Here is a 6,884-nt window from a genome sequence, read left to right as displayed (position 1 = left end):
AAAAAGAAACCAGCGACAGGCGATCTTGTTTCACTCACACACACACACACACACACACACACACACACACACACACACACACACACACACACACACACACACACACACACACACACACACACACACACACGCTTGCATAGATAAACTCTGAATATAGTAGTGGGACTTCAGCTGTTTATGTAACTTACTATCTTAAGACTTTTGTGTCTACAATAATTAGTTTCCTTGGAACCAGATCCCTACCTGTTAATAATTCTCCACTGTACCCATGGTTCAGAAAATTACAGTCAGCCTGCCAGGGACACGTCACTCAGAGAGCTTTTAGAAACATGAGAGGCATCCATACATTTAGAGCACGGGCCTGTTATCAGAAAAAAGTACAAGCCGGAGTTGAATGGTGTTCAGTTTCACCTTCCTTCCTGTTGCTCTATGACGTAGTTTGAAACAGAAACCACAAGTGAGTCAGTCTCGGGTCGAGGTTAGGATTTCCAAAATCAGAGTTCACACACATGTAGCTCTTGATCATATATGTTCATATGTTAACAGTCTTTTTCTTCCCCTTCTTTATTTCTGCGGGAGTCAGGTGGCAGGAGCTCTGTGGAGGTATTTCATCTCCAAAGGCATTGAGTATCTGGACACTGTGTTTTTCATCCTGAGGAAAAAATTTAACCAGGTCACCTTCCTGCACGTCTACCATCATTGCTCCATGTTCACGCTCTGGTGGATTGGCATCAAGTGGGTGGCAGGAGGACAGTGTGAGTAGCTTACAACACAGCAGACATCAGCTATATGATATATATATGAATTTATCAGCATTGCTGTTGATAAAGCCTTCACCGGCTCTGTAGTTTTGTGGTTTATACTGGGTGAGGGCTGGGAAGAGACACAAATGCCTTGGTGGATGCTTCAGGAAGCTAAACCAAACATGTGGAGCTACTTGTCTATAAACCTTTTATTCACTACTGGTTAATGTATTCATTATTGTTGTTTGTTGAGCTTATTTTTTTTTTTTTTATAATATGCATCTGCATATTAACAGCCATGCTAGCAACTCTGTAAAGGTATACCACAGGCAGAGGAGCACTTTGAGCTAAGTGCTAATGCCAACAAGGCAACATGTTGAGAGTAATAGCATTTAATCGCTGAAGTTTACTATTGGGTACAATGTTTATCATGTTCACAGTATGTATTTAGCATGATAACACGCTATCACTTGCTAATTAGTAAACACAGGTGCAGCTATATGTATATTTGCAAGTAGATGATTGTGACTGAGAGTAAACTGAGTCTGAACACTGATGAGGAAGCTAGATGACAAATTTCACTGAAACCCACAAGCATAGTATCGTCATATGTAGCTTGGATAGTTTAATCTGGATTCATGGGCCCCTGGACCTACACTTGTTTGTATCTCCCACCCCCTCAACTATTGTCTTTTTATTGGATACAGACAGCAGGAGTTCAGAGCAACTCAGTTTAAGATTTTTTTTAACTATAGTAAGCAGAACAAAATTAAAAACTTATTGTTTCTTCTACTGCAGCATTCTTTGGTGCACATATGAATGCGATGATCCATGTCCTGATGTACCTGTATTACAGTCTTGCCTCCTGTGGACCTAAGATCCAAAAGTACCTGTGGTGGAAGAAGTATCTGACAATTATCCAGATGGTAGGTTGATTTCCAGGGTGGCTGATTTTGAAATTAAATATACTGATTGTAGGGATCATTTGACTGAAAATCATTCTTCTTGCTATGAAAGAACGGTGAAAACACAATATGGTGCAAAAGCATAACTCTTATTCTCTCTTTGGGGCTCAGATTCAGTTCCATGTCACCATCGGTCACACGGCCTTGTCTCTCTATCTCTAAAGACAGAGCACATATCTGAACCACTGGAACACAGAGGTAAGAGAAATCTGTGGAGATACATGCGAAGGATTAAACTATAAATTAGTTAATATTAGATTATTTCTGCCAAGAAAAATGTTGCCTGAGTTGATGTAGCAGTAATCTTGTTTGCGTTGGCCATGTTTCTTTTGGTTTGTGTTACCTTACCTGCTTTTCTTTCATACTCTCTTTAGGTAATAAAGCCACATCTTTACCATGAAGCTACCTTTGGCTCTGGTGTTTGCACTCACCCTCCCCATCATCAGGGCTCAGGTTCCTCACTGGGGTCCGTGTCCAGAGCCTGCTGTTCAACCCCCCGTCAGCCTTAAACAGGTACCAGTGACGATGCAGACTGTGCAGAATATGCTGAACACATTAGGCGTGAATGTCATGAGATACTTCTTCTCTCGCACAGTTTGAAAAGGAAAAAGCTGACACCACAAACGTTATCAGAGATTTCTGTTAAACGAGAATTTATTAATATAAATATTGTTTTCATGTGAAAAAATAATTTAATTTATTAAAAGTACTTTTTATTTATATAGTCTATAATACATATATATATATATATATATATATATATATATATATATATATATATATATATATATATATATATATATATATATATATATATATATAATTTTTTTTTCAGCATTTCAGCATAATGAGGTAGACTGGACATGGCCACCCTTCCAAGGCCCTGAGAGATTACCGGAACAGCTATGGGATAATGATGAGGACTTACCCTATGTACCCACATAATCGGTGATGAATTGTGAAGTCAAAGTCTGCATGGTGGCGGAAACTCTCTTGCGCGAACTGAAATCGGAAAGGAAAGTCTTTGACGCCATAGCCGAGGCATACCACAATCTGGTAGGGTTGGACATGGTGAAAATCAGACAGCTACGGTTGGTCGCAGAGTTTTACAAAGGAGGCTGCTAATTTTTTCTCTGAAAGACTGATTTTTTCATTCTTAGAACGTGTAACCAGCATTTTACCAAACAATGTATTCTACATATAGTGCATTTAAAAAAAAAAAATGTACCCACATAATCGGTGATGAATTGTGAAGTTACAATTCTTTTCTGAAAAAGCATTTTTATTTTTGTATATAAATAAATGTTGATGTTGTGCTATGGGATTGTATGTTTCAATTTTACTTATAATGTGCCAAATCACTACAACAGGCGGCTCAAGGCGATGCCATCCAGAGTAAGGATCTTGTTAGCCACAGTGTTTCTAAGATTTTTTACGCCCCGTTACAATAACCTCAGTTCTATCTGAACTTAGAAGCAGAAAATTAAAGCTCATTATGTGTCTAAGACATCCCGGCAGTTTAACCAATAAAAGCGGGTATCATATGCATAGCAGTGAAAATGTATGCTATGCTATGCCTTCTAAAGCACGTATAATGTAAACAAATCTGGTCTTTGCACAGAAGCCTGTGGAGCTTCATAATTAACCTCAGTGTGTGAAGAGGACTCTCCATTTAATAATAGCTGTAATAAAATGTTCTGGCCGACGGTGTTAAACGCTGCACTTGGGTCTAGCAGGGAAGATTTCAACTTTTCAATATGAATGAAGGCTGAAAACTGATTAGATTAATGTCTGATGATCTTTTCTGTGCTTCTTCAAGTTTGTAACACCAAACATATTAAAGGATGATATAAGGTTCACAGGAAGAGTTTAATTAGACACACATTTACTATTTTTCTTTATACTCTTTCTTTCTTGACATGTTTAATATGCTTACTATCAGAGGAGAAAATGACCCTTGTGTAGTTTAAAAACTTTTTATTTAATCAAACTGTAATGTTGTTGAACTCTGACGGACGTGTCTTTTAATCTTGTCAACAAATCCTTAATCACCTAAATCTGTCATTTACCATCTAGTAAAATGTTCCCTCTGCTTCTGTTGCACATCTCCCCCCGACACTCTCTGCTTCACCTGTCCTGTGCAGGTGGTCCAACCCCTGCCTGCCTCCTTAAACTGGGGTGTTTAAATCTCTTTACCTCTGTTGTGAACTTCACACAAAGTTTGTGGTAACAAAATCAAACTGACGAGGATCTCGTTTGAAAAAAAAAAAAAACACACACACACACACACACAGTCACGAGACAAAATAAAAACAGACTGCTCAAAGCAAAGGCAGAGCCCTCACAGCTGGTAGTACAAACACAGCGACAACATGCGTATTAGATACCCTCAGTGCCAGAAGCATAAATATGAAAAAGGTGGGATCACCAAGAATATCCTAAAAATGGCGTTGAGGTGGGTGTTACAGTGAAAAAAACAAAAAGCAGCCAAATTTTCATCGGAAAATGTTGAATTTTAGTAAAAACAATGCTCTGTAGTTTGATACTGTCGTTACAGACAAAGCAGATGTTTAAAGCCTTTGAACGCTCATTTAAAACGCGCTCATTCTCCTTATCAGCTGGAAACATTAAAGCCGTAAAATGACTTTTTCAAACGGATAAAAACTATTGAACAGCAGCAATGATGAGCCTGTACCAGAATTTGAATGTACATGTGTTGAAGGTGCGGGTCTTGTTGAATTATTAAACATACTTTCTTTAATTTTTCGAGCCACAAAAACAACAACTTTTAATTTTCTTCTGCTTGAGTCTCGGCCTCGGGTAGCTCTACTTATCATCGCTCAGTCAGTCGTCTGTTTGTGCTACTTTTTCAAGGAGCAGCGGATTATTGGTAAGGGTGACTTTATGTGTTTAGCTACTTAAGTGGAAGTACTGTGGATAGTTTTACCTTACATACATAGATCTACCAGTACAGCTTCTGAGGTAACTGTTTACAAAATGTTATAATCTATCCACAAGTTCTTTGCAATTTTACATTGATAAACATTATCCTTAACACATTTGACCCGCATAAAGTGCTATGGCCATCACACTGTCATTTAGAATTGTTTAAATAACTCGTGTCTTAAGTCCTTCCATCAAACCCGCAAAGCCATCACAATTGTCAACGATGCAACCCACCCCGCGCACTGTCTGTTCAGCCTCCTGCCCTCTGGAAAGAGATACAGAAGTCTCCGCTCCCGCACTACCAGGCTCACCAACAGCTTCATCCACCAGGCTGTGAGACTGCTGAACTCTCTTCCCTCCTGGCTCCCAGCCAGCAGAATCACCAGATTGGCAGAAGTATAGTAGACAGATTGGACTCTACCCCCCCACACTCTCCAACAAGGAAACACTCTCTGAACCAAGAACTGAAAACATTCCTGACTTGCATTGCAATTGCACACACCTGCTGCTATATATATATTTTTTAGTATTCTTTTAGCACTATTTATATTATTATATTACTATTTATTATCTTATTGTTAGGGCTGTTTTTGTTTTTGTTGTGCATCTGCACCTTATTGTTGTCAATGCCTACGCATGGGACAGTGTGAAATGTAATTTCAATTCCTTTGTATGGCAAGTACATTTGAAGAAATTGACAAATAAAAGTATTCTATTCTATTCTATTCTAAACAGAAAATAAAAAAATAAATAAAATAAAAAAAATAAAAAAGTCGCATGGATCACTTTATATTTCTAACATTTTGTGATATAAAGTCGTTCATAACAAACTGAAAGGCTGGGAGTTTAAAATGCAAACCGATGGAAGCAGCAGTAGAAGACTATAATGTCTCAGAGCACACGGTGTCTATTATTGTGTAGACAATTATAAATAAGAGCTTAATAAAGATGCTTAATTTCTTAAGAAATAAACAGGTGGAGGGATCTTTATCAAAAGTGGATGTTGCATCTGTGGCTAAACCACTGTACCCAAAAAAACTTTAAAAATCTACTGTGTGTGAGGCTGTGTAAGTAAAGCTTGCCCTTCACACCCGCGTGTAACAAACCATTTGTTGGGGGTTGTGGATTTGACACCTCAGCATTGTGAAAGTGGGGAAACATGTTTCTGGCTGTGCATAAGATTTCTGCTTACAACTTAGAATCTCAGTTCTAAATGAAATTCAGATGTTTTTTAAGTATGGCTAATGTATTAATTGACTTCTAAGGCACGCACACACACACGCACACACACGCACACGAACAACAACACCAACACAGAGAAGAAGAAGAGGGGGTCGGCAGACTATGAATAAATCTACATACTCTGATATATGGTATGTGTTTTATAAAAACCTACTCTACACCAGCTGAGGAAGTAATTAAACACAATGTTTTGCCAAGTTTCCCCTCTGGGAAAAAGTCTGTCTTCATTTATTCAGTTATTGTACTAATGTATGCACATTTCTATGCTATTAAAGGTACTGAAAAGCTTTACTTACACAATACTTTGGGTACTGAGTTGACTTACAACAAAGATTATGCTGAAATGCTGAAAAAAAAATTATATATATATATATATATATATATATATATATATATATATATATATATATATATATATATATATATATATATGTATTATAAACTATATAAATAAAAAGTACTTTTAATAAATTAAATTATTTTTTCACATGAAAACAATATTTATATTAATAAATTCTCGTTTAACAGAAATCTCTGATAATGTTTGTGGTGTCAGCTTTTTCCTTTTCAAACTGTGCGAGAGAAGAAGTATCTCATGACATTCACGCCTAATGTGTTCAGCATATTCTGCACAGTCTGCATCGTCACTGGTACCTGTTTAAGGCTGACGGGGGGTTGAACAGCAGGCTCTGGACACGGACCCCAGTGAGGAACCTGAGCCCTGATGATGGGGAGGGTGAGTGCAAACACCAGAGCCAAAGGTAGCTTCATGGTAAAGATGTGGCTTTATTACCTAAAGAGAGTATGAAAGAAAAGCAGGTAAGGTAACACAAACCAAAAGAAACATGGCCAACGCAAACAAGATTACTGCTACATCAACTCAGGCAACATTTTTCTTGGCAGAAATAATCTAATATTAACTAATTTATAGTTTAATCCTTCGCATGTATCTCCACAGATTTCTCTTACCTCTGTGTTCCAGTGGTTC

The 6,884-nt window shown here is 37.7% G+C and overlaps 1 long non-coding RNA gene across 1 annotated transcript; it reads left to right on the top strand.

Moving 5' to 3' along the window:
• Nucleotides 1-624: 624 nt before the first annotated feature.
• On the top strand, nt 625-1,887 carry LOC146670871 (uncharacterized). The gene is made up of 3 exons (XR_014911577.1): nt 625-755; nt 1,600-1,669; nt 1,820-1,887. It is a non-coding gene; the product is annotated as an uncharacterized LOC146670871 (long non-coding RNA).
• The last annotated feature ends 4,997 nt before the right edge of the window (nt 1,888-6,884 follow it).

The sequence above is a fragment of the Rhamphochromis longiceps genome, linkage group LG4, assembly GCF_057381845.1.
Source record: "Rhamphochromis longiceps isolate RC_006_pf linkage group LG4, R_longiceps_female_GT1.1, whole genome shotgun sequence".
In the NCBI taxonomy this organism is placed as follows: domain Eukaryota; kingdom Metazoa; phylum Chordata; class Actinopteri; order Cichliformes; family Cichlidae; genus Rhamphochromis; species Rhamphochromis longiceps.
The sequence above is the reverse complement of the archived record's forward strand: the minus strand, read 5'-3'. Positions and strand labels throughout refer to the sequence as shown.